At 42.2% G+C, this 19,720-nt stretch overlaps 1 pseudogene; it reads left to right on the top strand.

The window, feature by feature from the left end:
• Window positions 1-5,502: 5,502 nt before the first annotated feature.
• On the top strand, window positions 5,503-13,161 carry LOC107132376 (nuclear transcription factor Y subunit gamma-like; annotated as a pseudogene).
• Window positions 13,162-19,720: the final 6,559 nt, after the last annotated feature.

Here is a 19,720-nt window from a genome sequence, read left to right as displayed (position 1 = left end):
AAAGTGATTCAGTTATTTATATATATAGGCTTCCCTGGGGACTGAGTGGTAAAGAATCCATCTGCAATGCAGAGGACGTGGGAGATGTGGGTTTGATCCCTGGGTGGGGAAGATCCCCTGAAGTAGGGCATGGCAACCCACTCCAGTATTCTTACTGGGAAAATCCTATGAACAGAGGAGCCTGTGGGCTACGGTCCATGGGATCACAAAGAGTTAGAAATGACCAAAGCGACTGAGCATGCAGGCATTTATGTATACATACATTCTTTTTTAATATTCTTTTCCACCATGGCTTATCATAGGATTTTTGAATATAGTTCTCTGTACTATATAGTAGGACCTTGTTGTTTATCAATTCTACATATTTTATATAAAAAGTACTGTCTGTGGTGTCGCACAGAGTCGGACACGGCTGAAGTGACTTAGCAGCAGCTCATATCTGCTAACCCCACCCTTACACTCTATCCCTCCCCAACCTCTCCCTTGGGCAAACGCCAGCCTGTCTTCTATGCCTGTGAATTTTTCTCTTCTATAAGTACATCAGTCATCTTGGATTAGGGCTCATCCCAATGATCCCATCTTCGCTTGATTACATGTGCCAAGACCCTATTTGTCACATTTACAAGTACCAGGGGCTAGGAGGACTTTAACAGATCTTTCTGAAGTACCCAATTCAGCCTATAATGCCGTGACTCTATGTTTAGTGTGACCCCTTTCCACTTTCTCAGTCTCCCCTCTTGCTTGTCACTCCCTGTGCTCATCCTGAACAGGTTACTCTTGTCCTGTCTGGAATGCCCCAGTCTGGTGGGTGAGCACAATGTGCTATTTTACAGCTCAGCTCAAGAGTCACCATCTTTGGGAAGACTTCCCTGAGTCCAAGTCAGGTTAAGGGCTTCTCTTTTAGGCCCAATATACTGTTTGTCCTGCTGCACGGTAATTATTGGTTTACCTGTCTCTTTCTTACACTAACTCTGAAGTTTTGAAGGCAGAGACTTTTTGTCGTACTTAATCGTTGTGTTGTCCTGGCTTAGCACAGTGCTCAGCAGCTGGAAGACACCCAGTAAATGTTTACTGTTGAGTTTGAGGGCTTCTCCCGTGGCACTAGTAGTAAAGAACCCGCCTGTGAGTTCCATCTCTGGATCCAGAAGATTCCCTGGAGGACAGCATGGCAACCCACTCCAATATTCTTGCCTGGAGAATCCCATGAACAGAGGAGCCTGGCAGGCTATAGGCCATAGTGCCACAAAGAGTCAGACAAAACTGAAGTGACATAGCATACAACATGAGTAATATTACAAAGGAAGTTTGATAGAACTTAGAAACCAGTAGGGTGTAAAGGAAGAAGAAATAAAGGATTACTTTAGAACTTTGTATATAAGTAGAATTTTGAGGTATGTATGGAAAGGAAAAGCGAAATTCAAAGAGGAGATGATTTGGGGAAAGTATTATAATCCCAATTTAAAAGGGATATGGGATAAATATCTGATAGAGTAAGTAGAGTGGGAGGACAAGGATTGGGCCTTATGGTTGTGTTTCTAGTACTTAGAAATCTGCCTGGCATAAAAGAGACCATCAGTTCATATTTACCACATGAAATGTGCTTCCCTGGTGGCTCAAATGGTAAAGAATATGTCTGCAGTGAAGGAGACCTGGGTTCAGTTCCTGGGTCAGGAAGATCCCCTGGAGAAGGAAATGGCAACCCACTCCAGTGCTCTTGCCTGGAGAATTCTGTGGGCAGAGGAGCCTGGTGGGCTACAGTCCATGGGATTGCAAAGATTCGGACATGGCTGAGCGACTAACTTTCACTTTTTCACGTGAAATGTAAAGCAAATGTTCAGGTCTCCAAATTGGCGTTTCTACTGACCAAATAGAGACGTTGTGGACAGTGAGCTGCTTTGGGAGCTGTGAAGATAAAGCCTTCACCTTTGGGTATTTTGATTTAAAAGTTAGAACAGAATGATTAAAGGGGAAATTTCCAGTAGGTAAATCTAAAGAGCCATGAAAAGAGCTATGGACTTGAAAGTCATAAAAGTCTATTCGGAGATTATCAATATAGAGATGATAATTGAAGATGGAGGTAGATGAAGTTTTAGAGGGATTGGGCATGGAGTGAAAGATTGAAGAACAGAGGTCAGGACTTTGGGAAAACACACATTTGGGTACCAGGAGGTGGAAGTTAAACCAAAGGAGATGGAGACGGCAGCCACAGAATGGATCACTTGGATACGACAGCATCATAGAATCCAGGAGGGAACATAATTTGAATAATAGGAGGTCATTAGCTGTGCCAAATGCTGGAAAAAGATAGAAAATAATGAGGACTGAGAAAAGCTCATCAGCCTTAGCCTAATTCAGTCATTTTTGACCTTCAAGAGACATGCATCAGTGGAGTATTGATAGTTATCTAATCTTAGGTATTTAAAAAGGGGTTTGGTGACAGTAGCAGAGGTGATGTTCGGTAGACCACATAATTAAATTTGTCAAGAAAAGGAGAGAAAATGGATAATAACTTGGAAGGTCAGAGTGATCAACAAAGGCTTCTTGCTGTCCTTTTGAAAGATGATGTACTTTCGACAAACTTAGTGTTCTATATCTTGAGTGTTTCATTCCCAAATCAGGCTAGAGCTAAAAGAGTGAGTTACAAAGGCGGAGAAATTATGGGGCTTTTGGCCTGACAAACCAGAGAGTGTCCTGCTGGTACTCTGGGGACTCGTGCTTTGTCGTGTGGTCACCACTGGAAAAGAGAAGTGGGGCAGGAAAGGCCACGCGAACTTTTTATGGTGGAACAGAAATTGTTAGGTCACAGAGCAGAATCAGCACATTGGAACAGAAGAGACCAAGCAAACATCTCTGTTTATAGATAAAGCACCTGAGGTTCAGAAAGAAACCCTGGGACCTCTGGGTTTTCATGAAAAAGCATCCAAGTTGTCTGATAGGGTGATGGATTTGTTTGCCCTTCTCCTCAGACTGAGGGGAATTCCATGACACCGTTGCTGCTCCCTAAGAGAGTACTGGATTGTAGACAAAGCAATAATTGCTGTCTCTGCTTTTTATTGAGGATGTTGCTGATCAGACAGTATTAGCCTCTTTGGGGACACAGCCTCCTTCTCAGACAACTTCTAGAACCAGTTTGGCTGTGGTTTGCAAATAGAAATGGGGAAATAGAGGCCATCTTGTTGGCTCCCCAGGGTCATCATTAACCAAGCCAGCCGGCTGACAAGCCTGTGGCTATGGAAACCAACCTTACTGAGGAAGAGGGGTTATAAAAAGAAGCCTCTTTTCTTTTCGATGGAATGATGTCTGTCAATTAGATCTTGTGGAAATATTAGGTTGGATCATTTAATGTTCTCAGTTAATGCTTTATCAGTTTTTTTTTTTTAATATCCTCTCTTATTTGACCTTTTCTGTTCTGTTGAAGACAGTGATGAATACTGCATTTTTCTTCTCACAAGGTTTTTACATGTGAACTCAGGATATCCTTTGTTTTCACATATGCAAACTCATAATTTCTACTATGGAGAAAAAATAGTGTGTGGTCCTGGGCATACCTTTGCTGCAGGGGTTCAAAATGATGAAAGAAATAGGAAGCAGGGAGTTGGCTGTATCAGTATCTATCTATATGCAAATTATCAGTTTTCTTCTCAGAAATATATTTTTCATCTTCATTGGAGTCTGGAGTACATATGATATGCCTTATGTGCTACCAACTCTTCCATCTGTTATGTGTATATGCAAATGCTACAGGCATACACACACATATACACACATTCATACACGTGGATGCCGAAATTCCTCACCTACTTGGAAGCTCCTTATGCAGGGATAATAGATACTAAGATGGAAGCACAGGAGGAGAGTGTGTGTGACAGAAACACAGAAGTGTTTATTAAAGAATTCTTTGGGGTGTGTGCGTGCTCGCTCAGTCACTCCAGTCATGTCCGACTCTGCAGCCCCATAGACTGTAGCCCTGCCAGGCTCCTCTGTCCATGGGATTCTCCAGGCAAGAACACTGGAGTGGGTTTTCTTTGGGGACTTGAGCTGTTTTCCTCTAAACTTATCTTTTATTTCCCACACTGTTGTACAGTTTTTACATCATTATTCTAGATATCACTGAAAAGCCTGAGGCAGCCTATTTAGAAATGTCTCTAAACATATTAAACTGAATAGCAAGTAAATAATTTCAATCATAACTTGCAGCCAATAAAACCCTTCCAGTAACTGGCAAAATCTCAAAACCTTTGAAGGCTTCCTCTCCAATGACAGAATTCTATACGTTCAGAATTTAGAAGGAAATTCTGTGGGTGGCATAAATGAGAAAACATCTCAAGGTTTCAAAACCAGAAATTAGGCATAGTGTTATGTTTCAGTTATGGATGGAGAATATGTCTTCACTTTTCATTCTAAACTGAGACAGTGTCGGAAGCTAACCAGAAACTCTGCCGTGCTTAGGATGTTGAGAAACAGGAGGTATCAATACCCAAGATAAAAGAGATTAGAGGAAAGGTCACCAATAGGAGACACAAAGAAACTAGAGTAGGAGAATCAGCAATGGCCATACACACAAAAGATTCACAGTATGTTAGAGATCACGTTCTATTTTAGAGCAAGACTTCTGCTAGGCTATCTTAAAGAGAAGATTTCCTGTTTTTAAAAATAACTCCAAAGAAGGACCCATGGCTTCTATTGGTAACCCATTAAAATATTTAATAACCCTTTCTCTCAGGATTTAGGTTCATTTGTTCTGTTATAGCCAAGTGAAACTTGTTATGAGTTTAGATAGATGAACTAGCCTGACACTCTCCCCCAGAGTAGTGTAGACAAGAATGTAGACATTTTTGTAAGTGAGGATTACGGTTAGATACTTACTTTCAAGAAACCAAAATTCCTTTATCCTTAATTTTTATCCTGAATAAAGGTATCCTTAGTCATCTTGATTGCTTCCCACTAAACCCTTCAAAGTGCCCTGAATACGGAAATTATGAACTTGGTTCTTGTCGATGATTATCTCTGGGTCAGACTTCTCATTTTGGGCTGTATAAGAGATGTGAAAATGTTGAAGCAATTTTCAATGTTTTTCCCTTGTAAAATATCTGGTGGGTAATGTTCAGACACACTGAAACCATACGCACAGAAAACTAGTCAATCTAATCACACTAGGACCACAACCTTGTCTAACTCAATGAAACTAAGCCATGCCCATGGGGCAACCCAAGACGGGCGGGTCATGGTGGAGAGATCTGACAGAATGTGGTCCACTGGAGAAGGGAATGGCAAACCACTTCAGTATTCTTGCCTTGAGAACCCCATGAATAGTATGAAAAGGCAAAATGGTAGGATACTGAAAGAGGAACTCCCCAGGTCAGTAGATGCCCAATATGCTACTGGAGATCAGTGGAGAAATAACTCCAGAAAGAATGAAAGGATGGAGCCAAAGCAAAAACAATACCCAGCTGTGGATGTGACTGGTGATAGAAGCAAGGTCCGATGCTGTAAAGAGCAATATTGTATAGGAACCTGGAATGTCAGGTCCATGAACCAAGGCAAATTGGAAGTGGTCAAACAGGAGATGGCAAGAGTGAATGTCGACATTCTAGGAATCAGAAAACTAAAATGGACTGGAATGGGTGAATTTAACTCAGATGACCATTATATCTACTACTGTGGGCAGGAATCCCTCAGAAGAAATGGAGTAGCCATCATGGTCAACAAAAGAGTCTGAAATGCAGTACTTGGATGCAATCTCAAAAACAACAGAATGATCTCTGTTCGTTTCCAAGGCAAACCATTCAATATCACGGTAATCCAAGTCTATGCCCCAACCAGTAACGCTGAAGAAGCTGAAGTTGAACGGTTCTATGAAGACCTACATTTTATTTATTTACTTTTTAAAAAGCCAACCTTCCTATTTTTATTTATTTTTTTAAAATTTTATTTTATTTTTAAACTTTACAATATTGTATTGGTTTTGCCAAATATCGAAATGAATCCGCCACAGGTATACATGTGTTCCCCATCCTGAACCCTCCTCCCTCCTCCCTCCCCATACCATCCCTCTGGGTCATCCCAGAGCACCAGCCCCAAGCATCCAGTATCATGCATTGAACCTGGACTGGCGACTCGTTCCATATATGATATTATACGTATTTCAATGCCATTCTCCCAAATCATCCCACCCTCTCCCTCTCCCACAGAGTCCAAAAGACTGTTCTATACATCAGTGTCTCTTTTGCTGTCTCGTATACAGGGTTATTGTTACCATCTTTCTAAATTCCATATATATGCGTTAGTATACTGTATTGGTGTTTTTCTTTCTGGCTTACTTCACTCTGTATAATAGGCTCCAGTTTCATCCACCTCATTAGAACTGATTCAAATGTATTCTTTTTAATGGCTGAGTAATACTCCATTGTGTATATGTACCACAGCTTTCTTATCCATTCATCTGCTGATGGGCATCTAGGTTGCTTCCATGTCCTGGCTATTATAAACAGTGCTGCGATGAACATTGGGGTACACGTGTCTCTTTCAATTCTGGTTTCCTCGGTGTGTATGCCCAGCAGTGGGATTGCTGGGTCATAAAAACACATTTAGATTTACATAAAAATTATGAAGATACTAAAGAAAGTTTCCATATACCCTACCCACACCCAGTTTGCATGATTATTAGCATCTTAGATTAATATGATGCTTTTGTTATAATTAATGAACCAATTGGTATATTATTATTATTAGATTTGTGTCTTTAACATTTGCTTTTCAAAATTGATATTATATAAGGATTTTCGTGCAATAAAGCAGCATTTAAATAAGCCTAAAGTTAAAGAAAGGAAAAGTCATAGTATGATCATATGATCATAATCATATCATAGTCACAGCTGCCTCTTGACAAGACCATAAAAGTGGTCCTTGCTCTTATTTCAACTTAAAAGAATCACTGTGGAAGGTGCCAAGGGAGGGGGAGGGTAAAGGGGGGACGTGGTGTAAACGGCATGGCTGCCACGTTGTTCTTGGCATGGTTTCTGGCGCTCTCTGTTCTGGTTCCTTATGATGCGCGCTCCCCCTCCCCCGCCGTACCCGCCCGGGTTCTCGCTCTCCGTTCTCGGTTCTCGGTGACCCATGCTCCCCTCTCCCCCGCCATAGTGCCCAGCCATCTGCCCCGCTCTCTGCCCTGCCCCGCTCTCTGCCCCGCCCCGCTGCCCAAGTGCTGAGGCGGCTCCTGCTGGTCCCTGGACTTCCCAGTCGAGGCGTTTGTCAGAATGTCCCCAGGAGGGGGATTTGGTGGTGCTAGCAGCAGTGGTGCCCAGCAAACTCTGCATTCCTTCTGGCCTCGTGTCACGGGAGAAATCTGGAATTTAACAGTGAAAGATTTCTGAGTACAGAAACTCCCACTGGCTCGTATTAAGAAGATTATGAAACTGGCTGGCGATGTGAAGATGGTCAGTGCAGAAGCCCCTGTGTTGTTTGCCAAGGAAGCCCAGATTTTTATCACAGAGTTGACTCTTGGGGCCTGGATCCACACAGAGGAGAACCAGCACCAGACTCTTCAGAGGCATGACATTGCCATGGCAATTACAAGATGTGATGAGTTTGACTTTCTCACTGATGTTCCGAGAGATGAGTGGAAACCAGCAAAGCATCAGGAGAAGCTGCGCTGGTATGTGACTCTTGCTGAACCTGTCCAGGACTGCTGCAGGTTGGCTCAGCAGCCCACTGCCGATCAAGTCCCGGGGCAGCAGCAAGGCCAGCAGACCCCCAGCTCCACAAGCACCATCAAGCCTGGGCAGATCATTGTTGCACAGCCTCAGAAGGGCCAGACCACACCCGTGACCATGCAGGTGAAGAAGGTCAGCAGGTCCAGGCCCATCCACACGGTCAAGCCCAGCAGGCCCAGAGCGGCACTGAATGGACCGTGCAGGTGATGCATCCCGAACACAGGCAAGATCCAGCAGATCCCGGTGCCCCCGCATGGCGGCCAGCTGCAGTGTACTCGCTTAGCCCAGCCTGTAAGGGGGCCCTTAAGCACCCCACGTGGTGCCGGGACAGACTCAGACGCGTGCCACCAGTGCTCACAGATCACGCAGAGGGAGAGCCAGCAAGAGCAGCAGTTCAGCCAGTTCACGGACGGAGGGAGGAACAGCATGCAGCAAGCTCAAGAGCTCAGAGCCAACTGGAGAGACAGCCTCCAGAGAAGTGGAAGCCAGGAAGTTCCAGAGACCTGGAAATGCAACTCCCCCGCACCTCTTCCCCGCTCACCACACACACCCTCTCCCCACATACAGGGCAGTTGCCTCCTGTGTTGGTTGCTCCCAGCCCCTGCAGAGCTCCACTTCCCCTCCTCCCTCCGTTGCCTTGCAGTAGCTGTTGGGTTATCTGGGGCCCCAACCAACTCCAAGGCCTCTAGGAAGCTGCATGCCTCTCTCCCCAGGGTGACCTCACCCTCTCCTCCCCACCCCTCGAAACAGCTCTACCAGATCCAGCGAGTCACCATGCCTCCCGGCCAGGAACTCCCCTAGCTGGTGTTTATCCAGTCAGCTGTCCAGTGCTCTGACAGGCAGAGCCCCCAGGTGAGCCGTGACGTGATGGCGGGCCTGAGCTGGCAAGGCCAAGGACACCCAACACAATTTTGTGCCATTCCGCCCTAGGTGGTGGGCACTGCCTCCCTCCACACAGGACCCTGTGGACCTCAGTGCCTCCTGCAGGCTAGGTCTCTGGTGTAGTAGGTCCCATGCTTGAGGGCCGAGATTTTCCAACAGAAGGATGGAAGATGTAATATTTTTTTATTTCCTTTTTTCCCTTTTTTTTTCCTCCAGGCAATCAATATTTCACTGTGTTGAGCTGTGTGTCCAATGCTATGATATGAAAATATTGAATAGCATATTTATGACATTTTCTCAAAGAGTGTGGCTGAAGAAATATTTCTTTTATTTTTCTTTTTTTGGTTCTTACCACCACTTCTTTTAGGAGTAGATCCCTTTGGGGCTGTGTGTAATCTCCTGACTCTTAGATCAGCTGTTGCCTCAGGATTCGCCACCTTGTTCTGCCCTCAGGTAAAGTTAGGTGATGTGTGTAGCTTCCTTTCCTCTACTGCTCCTCTCCCCAGGTCCCTGCTCCTGCCCCAGAGCTCCTTGGGTTTGCATTCAGAGGCGGTGGGAACATTCCTTGCATTTAAGAGACTCATTTGTCATGGAGAGTGGATGGTTTCATTCCCAAACCCTTCTCTTCCAGGGACCCAAGGAGACTAGAACTTTGTGCATTTTCCCTCTCCCTCACTCCCCTCATTTTTAACTTTATTTTATTTTTAAATGCATTGAAATTTGTGACAGTCTCCTTTGCTGCTTGGACTTCAAACTGCATGAAATGCAATAAATCTCATTTTAGATTAAAAAGAGTCAATGTGGAGGATAACGTACAAGATGACAGAATTTGGAAGCATTCTATTTTTAGGAAATGCCCATTAGCAATTACTTAACATTTTTCACTGTTACTGCTGAGAATTGACCAGTCTGTTTTCCAAAATATGTTGTCCTTTTCTTCTTATATTTTTGTTCCAATTCTGCTAAAAGTCTTTTTCTAATTTCGAATTAAAATACTTTAAAATAACTTATCTTAATTTTTTCCCCCCCTGCTATAATCTTTAGAAGTTATTGCCAAACCGACTTGCAGTCCTCCTTGGATTGCCCTTTTCTACCTCTTGACTAGTTTCCTAATCAGCTCTCCTGGGAGCAGTTTACTGGCTGAGGGATACTGTTTAGGACTGCTGTCCTAAAAAAGTTGAGAAGATGAAGATTACCCTTTCAGTTTTTCTTTTTTCCTTCTTTGGTTTCTTCAATTCCCAAGTGTGGTCCATTTGTCTCTATGATGGACTCCAGTGATCCTTGCTTCCAGGTATTTCTCTCCCTTTGTTTCTAAACCATAGAATATGGCAGTTTTGAGGGGATGTTATTTCTGTGATTAAGCTAGAAAAGATTGTGAATTCCTGGCAGACTTTCTCTCTCTTGGCAGCTTTGATGAAATAAATTGCAGCGGTGAAGAGGCCCACGTGGCCAGGAACTGGGGGTTGCTTCTGGTCAATAGTCAGAAAGGAACTGAGGCCCTCAGTACTGCAACAATTATTCCTGCCAATAACCATGTAAATAAGCTTGAAATTGAATCCTTCCCCCATTGAGCTTCTGGTTGAGACCCTAGCCCTAAGCAACGTCTTGGTTATAGTCACATGAGGGATCATGAAGCAGAGGACCAAGCTAATACACATCTGTATTTCTGACCCACAGAAACTATATTGTTTCAAGTTGCTAAATTTTGGGCCAGTTTTTAAACACAGGAATAGATAACTAGCATACTAAGGGTTCCTTCACTTTGAAGAATGTGATGAGTCACAAACAAGTCACTCTTTTCTCAAGATAATAAGAATAACATATAATTATAAAAATTCAGACTTCATGACCCCTAAATAGAAGAGATGTTTTTAGTCTTTTTTAAAGTGTTAAAGCGAAAAAGAACTAAAGAGCCTCTTGCTAAAAGTAAAAAAGGAGAGTGAAAAAGTTGGCTTAAAAGTCAACATTCAGAAAACTAAGATCATGGCATCTGGTCCCATCACTTCATGGGAAATAGATGGGGAAACAAACAGTGTCAGACTTTATTTTTTTGGGCTCCAAAATCACTGCAGATGGTGATTGCAGCCATGAAATTAAAAGATGTTGCTCCTTGGAAGAAAAGTTATGACCAACCTAGACAGCATATTAAAAGGCAGTGACATTACTTTGCCAACAAAGGTCTATCTAGTCAAAGCTATGGTTTTTCCAGTAGTTATGTATGGATGTGAGAGTTGGACTATAAAGAAAGCTGAGCACCAAAGAATGGATGCGTTTGAACTGTGGTGTTGGAGAAGACTCTTGAGAGTCCCTTGGACAGCAAGGAGATTCAACCAGTCCATCCTAAAGGAAATCAGCCCTGAATATTCATTGGAAGGACTGATGCTGAAGCTGAGACTCCAATACTTTGGCCACCTGATGTGAAGAACTGACTCATTTGAAAAGCCCCTGATGCTGGGAAAAATTGAGGGTGGGAGGAGAAGGGGACGACAGAGGATGAGATGGTTGGATGGCATCACCAACACAATGGACGTGAGTTTGAGTAAGCTCTGGAAGTTGGTGATGGACAGGGAGGCCTGGCCGGTCTGTCGGACATGACTGAGTGACTGAATTGAACTGAAAGTGTTAACAGTAAGAGATCTCAGAGGTGATCTGGTTAATGTTTCTCTAGTATTACATAGAAAACGGAACTATTGATTTTTCCTCTAAAATTGGCTTTAGTCCCAATATTCTTTATTTTTTGAAAGCCCCTGGCACTCAGCCTGTAAGCCTGAAAGATCAGAAATTTAGGAGTTAGCCTCGATTCCCTCCTCTTGTGTGTGTCTGCAGTTCCCTCCTCTTATGCATGCATGCTCAGTCATTCAGTCATGTCTGACTCTTTGTGACCGCTTGGACTATAGCCTGCCAGGCTCCTCTGTGCATGGTATTTCCCAGGCAAGATATTGGAGTAGGTTGTCATTTCCTACTTCAGCAGATCTTCCCAACCTAGGGATTGAACCCAATGTAGGAGTTTTGGCAGGCAGATTCTTTATCACTGAGTCGTTCTCCTTTACTACTGAGTTCAGTTCAGTTCAGTTCAGTTCAGTCACTCAGTCGTGTCCGACTCTTTGTGACCCCATGAATCGCAGCACGCCAGGCCTCCCTGCCCATCACCAACTCCCAGAGTTCACTCAGACTCATGTCCATCGAGTCAGTGATGCCATCCAGCCATCTCATCCTCTGTCATCCCCTTCTCTTCCTTTTTGTTCATGGGGTTCTCAAGGCAAGAATACTGAAGTGGTCTGCCATTCCCTTCTCCAGTGGACCACATTCTGTCAGATCTCTCCACCATGACCCGCCCATCTTGGGTTTCCCCACGGGCATGGCTTAGTTTCATTGAGTTAGATAAGGCTGTGGTCCTAGTATGATTAGATTGACTAGTTTTCTGTGAGTATGGTTTCAGTGTGTCTGCCCTCTGATGCCCTCTTGCAACACCTACCGTCTTACTTGGGTTTCTCTTACCTTGGGCGTGGGGTACCTCCACGTAAATAACACATCACCACCAAGTCTACTAATTCTGACTCTAAAATATGCCTTAAATCTGTCTACCTTTTCCCATTGCCACCACGCTGATCTAATTTATCTTGTTTCTCACTTGGAACTGCTACCAAGTGAGAGCAGTTTGTGGTAGGCTGTATAATACTTCTCCTCCTATGTCCCCAAAGATGTGCCGTGTTAATGCCCAGAATCTGTGAATATATTACCACACGTGGCAAAAGGGACTTTGCCGATGTAATTAAGGTTACAGATCTTCACATTATCCTGGATTATCTGGATGGGCCCAACCTAATTACATGTGTCCTTAAAGGCAAAGAATATTTCTTGGCTGAGTCAGAGAGATGTAATGGAACAAAAAGGAGGAGAGATTTGAAGAATGAGAAAGACTCAACCCACCATTGCTGGCTTTGAAGATAGAGGAAGGAGGCCACAAACCAAGGAATGTGGGTGGCTTCTAGAAGCTGAGAATGTCTGAGCTTACAGGGACAAGAAAACAGGGAGCTCAGCTCTACAGCCATAGGGAACTGAATTCTGCCAACAACCTGAATGAGCCAGAAATTGATTCTCCCTTTGAGCCTCCAGAAAAGAATGCAGTCCTGACGAGTGTAGCTTAGTGAGACATGTCAGACATCAGACCTGCAGAACTGTAGGATAGTAAATTTGTATTGTTTCACCTAATAGGTCCGTGATAGTTTATTCTAGCAGCAATTGAAAACCAATGCAATTTCTCTGAATTCTTCCTAAGTATTCTTCTAGCTCTTAAAACTCTTCTTCACAGGATAGCCAGAATGAACTTAGAAAACAAAAAACAAACAAATTTTGGGACTTCTCTGGTGGTCCAGTGGCTAAGATTCTGTGCTCCCAATGCAGGGGACCCAGGTTTGATCCCTGGTTAGGGAACTAGATCCCACATTGCCACAATGAAAAGATCCTGCGTGCTGTAACTGAAGATCCCATGTGTTGCAACCAAGTTGAAGATCCTGAGTGCTGCAACTAAGACCTGGTGCAGCCAAAGAAATTAAAAAAAATTATATATATATATATATATATATATATATATGTTGTTTTGTTTTGTTTGTTAGTTGCTCAGTTGTGTTCGACTCTTTGTGATCCCACGAACTGTATATGGTCCGCTAGGCTTCTCTGTCCATGGAATTCTCCAGGCAAGAATACTGGAGTGGATCACCATTCCCTTCTCCAGGGGATCTTCCTCACCCAGGGATTGAACCCTGATCTCCTGCATCGCAGGCAGATTTTTTCATATTTTAAAAAACAAAACAAAATTTTGTCAGGTGACTTCCCAGTTGAAACTCCTTTCCATTGTGTTTAGAATAAAGTCCAAGCTCTTTTCTGTGACCCGGAAGCCCTGCATGCCCAGTCTCTCCAGTCCTGAAGTCAGGCTTCCTCTTCCATCTCACTGGCCTTTTGATTCTCTGAACTTGTTAAGCAGTTTCACACCCTGGGGTTTTCACAGATGCTTAGTGCTCTTCACATGCAGTCTCCTTCTCATTCTTCAATTATCTTCTTAAATGGTGCTAATAATATTTAATGATGTTAGAGAGGCCAAAGTGGCTTTTTCTCACTATCCCATTTAAATATGCTCCATTTTTCTTTATTTTACATTTAAAAAACTATTTCCTTCATAGTACTCTTCTTAACACAAAATCATGTTTGTTTATTTTTTGCATATTTATTGTCTATTCTTTCAACTAAACTCTAGACTCAGGGAAACCGGGATGATGTTTATTTTGTATTCTCAATACCCAGTGTGCTGTCTAGCACATAGTAGATGCTCAATAAATAGTTTTTTGAGTAAATAAATGGATACTGCTTCAATGGGATGTTTGTAGGCACTTTTCCAGGGAAATGGTTTTAGAGTCAAACAGGTTTGGGAAATTCAAAATTAAGCACAGTTAAATAGATCTTTTTACTGCTAGACTTTGCTGAGGCTTTAATTTGCAAGCAGATTATTCACTGCTAATGGGTCATCAGTCTCTAAATGGGAGCAACTGTTTGTAGCTTTTCTCCTGTTTATTTGACCTGGAATTTCTTTTGCTTGGGGCACCTCTTAGGACAAGTGTTCTGTGATATGTCATTTGGCAAATGCCAGTGTATTTCAAGACCCCACTTTGTTTTTTGGGTGTGCACCTTGCAGCATGTGGGATCTTAGTTCCCCGACCAGGGATCAAACCTGCGCCCCCTGCATTGGAAGTGTGGCATCTTAACCACTGGACCAGGGAAGTCCCAAGATCGTCACTTTCTAGACAGGGAAACTGTGGCCTGGGAAGATTCTCTGACTTGCCTCGGTCTATTCTGTGAGTTTTTGTAGCAGTCAGGGCTTTCATCAAAGTCTACATTTTAAAGAATGTCTATAGCATCTTTAAACGATTAGCTGAATCAATAAGAAAAGTATTGGTTTAGAGTGAAAATTATAGATGAGAGTTAGAGCAGACTATATCAAGAAATTTGGCCTTCTTTGGAAATTGACATTTTTTGATAAAATACCACAACAGAGAAAAAGTTATTCAGATCCCATAATTTAAAATTTAAAAATGCTACCACACCCCTTAACCCCTGCCCAGATCAAAACAAAAATTCATACAATCTAGATTGCTCTAGCTGCCCAGGAGAGGAAGAAATCAGGCAAGGTCTGACTTTTATTTACTTCCCTGATTGCTATGTTCTTGTGGAAATTTTTGTGTGGGAATTCTGAGAGTGTCTGAGAGTAGAATCCAGATGTTCACTTTCAACATAGGGAATGAGTTGAGTGTTTAAGTGCCTGGCTTTGGAATCCTACAGCTGTGGCTGAGAGACCTCCCTCCATGTCTTACCACCTGTCACATGTAGTACATTATACCAAACCACTCCAAGCGTCTCTTTTCTGCAAACAGAAATAATATAAATTCCATCTTGTGCAATTGTGCAGATGAGATGATGCATGTAAAGAGCTCAGCACATTGCCTGGCCCCAACAAACACTTGTAAATGTGAATTAGTATTTTTAGGAGAAAGCTGTTGATGAGCATTTGTGGGATTTTTGAAAATACTGAGATAGGTTTCACAATTGCTCATTGTTGTCCATTGATTGATTCAAGGTCTCTTTGTAAAAGACTGTGGAATTTGCAAACCATGGCCTCTGCCTTGGTTTTGAAAAATACTAGCTAAGAAAGAATAGAGTCCACATAAAGTTTCCATCTAGTTCACTTCCTGATCACTTAGTATTTTGCCTGTAAATGTTGAGTAAGATTCTTGGATCTAACGCAGCATAAACACACACTGGTCATGATTTAATGATAAGCAGCATAGTTAACACCTTGTATCACTAAGGGGTTGTTTCTCAGCTTTGATAGGGCAGATTCAGAGTGCCTTTATTAGGACTTAGAGTAGTCTTCTTCCTAAGGCATGGTCTTTCTAGGGTCTGTCAAATGCTCAGAGTGTCTAGTGAGCTCTCTCTACTTTGGCAGATTGAAACTTGAACATTTCCAGATCTTGTGTGAACTGTGGTAGTTGTTCAGCCCGTAGGTCCCTATAGTTGTTCTTTCCCTGGCTTTGTGGAGTCTTGTTCTGTGCATCTGTTGCCTAGTATTCAGCCAAAGACTCAAGAGGGCCCCTGTGCAGGTTTCTGGAACTCCTTTTATTTCTTTATAGCACTTTTTTCAGGTTGGAATTGTGTGTTTGTACACACAAATTACCCAGCCCTTTTCTGTCTAGTACCGTGCCCCATGAATTCCAGCTGCCTCAGTGGCCTTGAATTCTGATCTGTTTCCTCCCACTCCACACTGAGATCTGCAAAGTACTTCCAGGCTCACCTTGTTCATTTCCCATCTTTCAGGGATCATATTTTGCCTGTTGTCCAACATCTGAAAACAGTTATTTCATATGTCTTGTCAGGTTTAATAATTTTAAGAGGAAAATTTCTCTGTGGTGACCAGAAGCATTAGTCGCTCTGTTGTGTCTGACTCTTTGTGACTCCATAGACTGTAGCCCACCTCTGTCCATGGGATTTTTCCAGGCAAGAATACTGGAGTGGGTTGTCATTTTCTTCTCCAGGTGGCCAGAAGTGGAAGTCCTTTTCCATTTTTAGTCCTCATTACTTTACCGCAGGATCTCTACAATGAAGAATCTCACCTCAGTGCTGTAGTGGTGAGAAATTTGCTTTCACACCATACACAAGTTTCTCTTATGACTAAGGGTCTGAGCAGGACAGGTGTAGGGTATGGATCAGAGAATCAGTCTATCATCAAGAACAGAACGAAATTAACTCATCAATAACTGAAGGAGTACATGTAGCTGTGTGCTTGATATATTTAAGATTCCAGATCATATAGATGATAGCCTATGTGATGGGTTCATTTCTGAACTCTTTTCTAATAAACCTTTATTAGAAACAACTTACTGATTATATTGGTGGTAATTGGAATCATTGTAATCTATGCTTATTTTCATGCTCTACAGCTAGAAAGGCTTGAATCTATCAGAAAAGGACAGGGCTTTCCTATGAGCAAAAACCTTCAAGGTACAGAGTCATGCAAGAAGGCATATTTTCTTTAGTCATCATAAGCACATTAATTATAATGAAATAAGCTAATAATATGGGGCTTCCCTGGCAGCTCAGTTGGTCAAGAATCCCCCCGCAATGCAGGAAAGCAGGAGACCAGGGTTTGATCCCTGGGTCAGGAAGATCCCCTGGAGGAGGAAGTGGCAACCTACTCCAGTATTCTTGCCTAGAAAATTCCATGGACAGAGGAGCCTAGTGGGCTACATTCCGTAGGGTCACAAGACTCAGACACAACTTAGTGACTAAACCAACCAATCAACAAAGCTAATAATATATTTCTATGCCAGTTTCTTCATATATTAACTTGAGTGAGACAATCACATATCGATATCTTTCATAAAGACGTATCAACAAGAATGGGCTATTTCATCCCATAGTATGACTAGGTAAAGAAAAATGCAATAAAATATGATTTAAAGGGCCTAAAGGCTTTCAGTCATAAAAATTGAAAAAAACTCAAGAAAAATAATTAGTTTGTTTTTCTTCTTGGTAGGTGGTAGGGACCCACTGGTGAGAAGATGTTCATTAGTAGGTTTTTGCTGCTAAGAATGTTTGCTGGCATCAGTGTAGAATGTTTATCTTTGCTTGCAAGTGATATTGCCTGTATCATGAATAACTATGAGGAAAACACAAAAGGAAAATTCCTAAATTTAAATTTGTGTATATATATTGCAGTTCTGTGTTTCAAGTGTCTAATGCCTATTAATTCAAATGCCATGATTTTCTTTTCTTCTCCACGATCATTTTGACTTGGATGAGTTTGGAAAAGCATTTGCAAGAAGATAAAACATCTTTGTTTTATGACTGGTCTGTGGGTCTACTGACTCTAGCCTTCTTAGGGCACTGAACTTTGAGAATTTCCTATTTGTAACTTCAAATAATCTTTAAAAAGGAAACTGCTTTGATGTTTGCCTTTTCATTCTTTTGAGCGTGTAACTTTCTTATGCTAATTGTCTATATAATAATGTGCAATCATCTAATGAAGACGATGGAGTAGTTGGTATCATCCTCCTTTTACAGAGGAGGAATCAGAGGTTGGATGGAAGGATTTGGGAATTTGCCCATCATCACCCACAGACAATTAAGTGTCCTGATCAGAACTGGGACTAAAGAGTAGGTCTAGTAGAATGAGCACTGGTTGAATAGGAGGAAAAGACTTAATTGTAGTTCTTCCCCTGTCCTCAATTTAGGCTAATTTCTTATCTGAGCCTTATTTTCCTCATTTACAAAATACTGGGATAGGATAGGCAAGCTTCCAGGGCCTTTCAGCTGACATGTTATGGTCATTTGACTCCCTTTGACTTTTCTCCCAGAGTACATTACTTCCTTGGCCTTTTATCTGTAAATACCTGGGTCACGTTTGATTTGCATTTCTCCACTCTGCCTGTGCCCCAGTGATACATTTTTTTTTTTACTGTAAGTGGTTTTGCTGACCCCACTCCAGTACTCTTGCCTGGAAAACCCCATGGATGGAGGAGCCTGGTGGGCTGCAGTCCACGGAGTCGCTAAGAGTCGGACTCGATTGAGCGACTTCACTTTCACTTTTCACTTTCATGCACTGGAGAAGGAAATGGCAACCCACTCCAGTGTTCTTGCCTGGAGAATCCCAGGGACGGGGGAGCCTGGTGGACTGCTGTCTATGGGGTTGCACAGAGTCGGACACGACTGAAGCGACTTAGCAGCAGCAGCAGCAGTTTTTCTGAAAAGCTTAAAAGAAAAAAACATTTAGTCACATAGCCTGTGTTAACTGTGTGATTTAGAAGCTGTCTGGTTGACTTTCTCATTACTCTTTTAATATTTTACTATTGTAATAAATGGTATTTTTATTATAAATTTACCTAAGCTTATGTAGTTCAGCTAAAGTATGGGAAAAGCCATCACTGTATTTTCAGATTCGGTCACCTGCAAATCCCTAAGTATTCACCATTGTTTTCATTACTAATCACTTTTGTGATCATGGCTCTCATACTACCCTTATTACAATATGACAAGGGAAGGTAATCAATAACTTACCTTCCTTACAAAGATGGGGCTAGAAAAGAAAACTAAAGAATGGTTATTTCCATGCTGTTTTTTATACTCCTGAACTTAAGGACATTATGTTGAAGTATTTCAAGATAAAATATGTGCTTCAAAGTCTTCAAAATAATTAAAAAATATAATTGTAAAATAATGAAGAACTGCTAAGACTATTGGACCTTTCAACTAGGTTCTGAAATGCATACCAAAGTTTCGTGTTTTTGGAGCCCATTTCCGGACTTTTCTGTGACTGGTAAGTCTCTACTTTGCTATTAAAATTGTGATTTCAGTTTCAGACAGTTGAGCCATAAATTGCTGAGATCTGGGATAAATGGCCAATTATATTAGAACAAATGTCTATTGTTTTATTTGGGGAAGGGGAGAGTTCACTGTACTACTTACTTAGAGTGATTATTTCAAATTTTCCTCCTGAAGAAAAAGTCCATGCCGTATTTGTGGAAATGGTTAAGTGACCACAAGAGCGAAGAATTCGGGGATGATTTAGTGCAGATCATCTTGCAGGTTTCCCGGCATGAGCATTTTAAACAGTCCTATGTTGTGTCCAAGTTTGCCAAAGTGTAATCTGTGAGCAATTGAGGCAAAATGAAAATCAGAAACCTAGGAGGGTAATATTGTTTTGGAATTGTTAAGCAAAAGACCTTGGTTTGGGTTGTTACGTCTGGAACCAAAATGTCACATGTGGCATACATCACTTGAAGTTTATTATTTTAACCTTTAGGCCTCCTTGTTGAAAATGTATGCTATTCTGTGCCTTGCATCCCGGTATAAGCATTTCTATTCTATTGTATGTGAGTCTGTGCCAGCTACATGGTGAGCATGGTGAAACCATAGCTTGGATGGCTAGAAGGGCCCCTCTGTGGTTCCGCCCTTTTACTGGAACTGCCAAACCCAATAGGTTCGAGGGGGTGCTTAAAAATGAAAGCATGGCACCAGGTAATTGAAACCATTCCCTACACATCTGGGGAAAAACCCAATCTAGTCACACTCTCTGCTGA

Source organism: Bos taurus, chromosome 4 (assembly GCF_002263795.3).
Source record: "Bos taurus isolate L1 Dominette 01449 registration number 42190680 breed Hereford chromosome 4, ARS-UCD2.0, whole genome shotgun sequence".
NCBI classification, from domain to species: domain Eukaryota; kingdom Metazoa; phylum Chordata; class Mammalia; order Artiodactyla; family Bovidae; genus Bos; species Bos taurus.
Note: the sequence above shows the minus strand (reverse complement) of the source record. Positions and strands in the feature narration are given on the sequence as shown.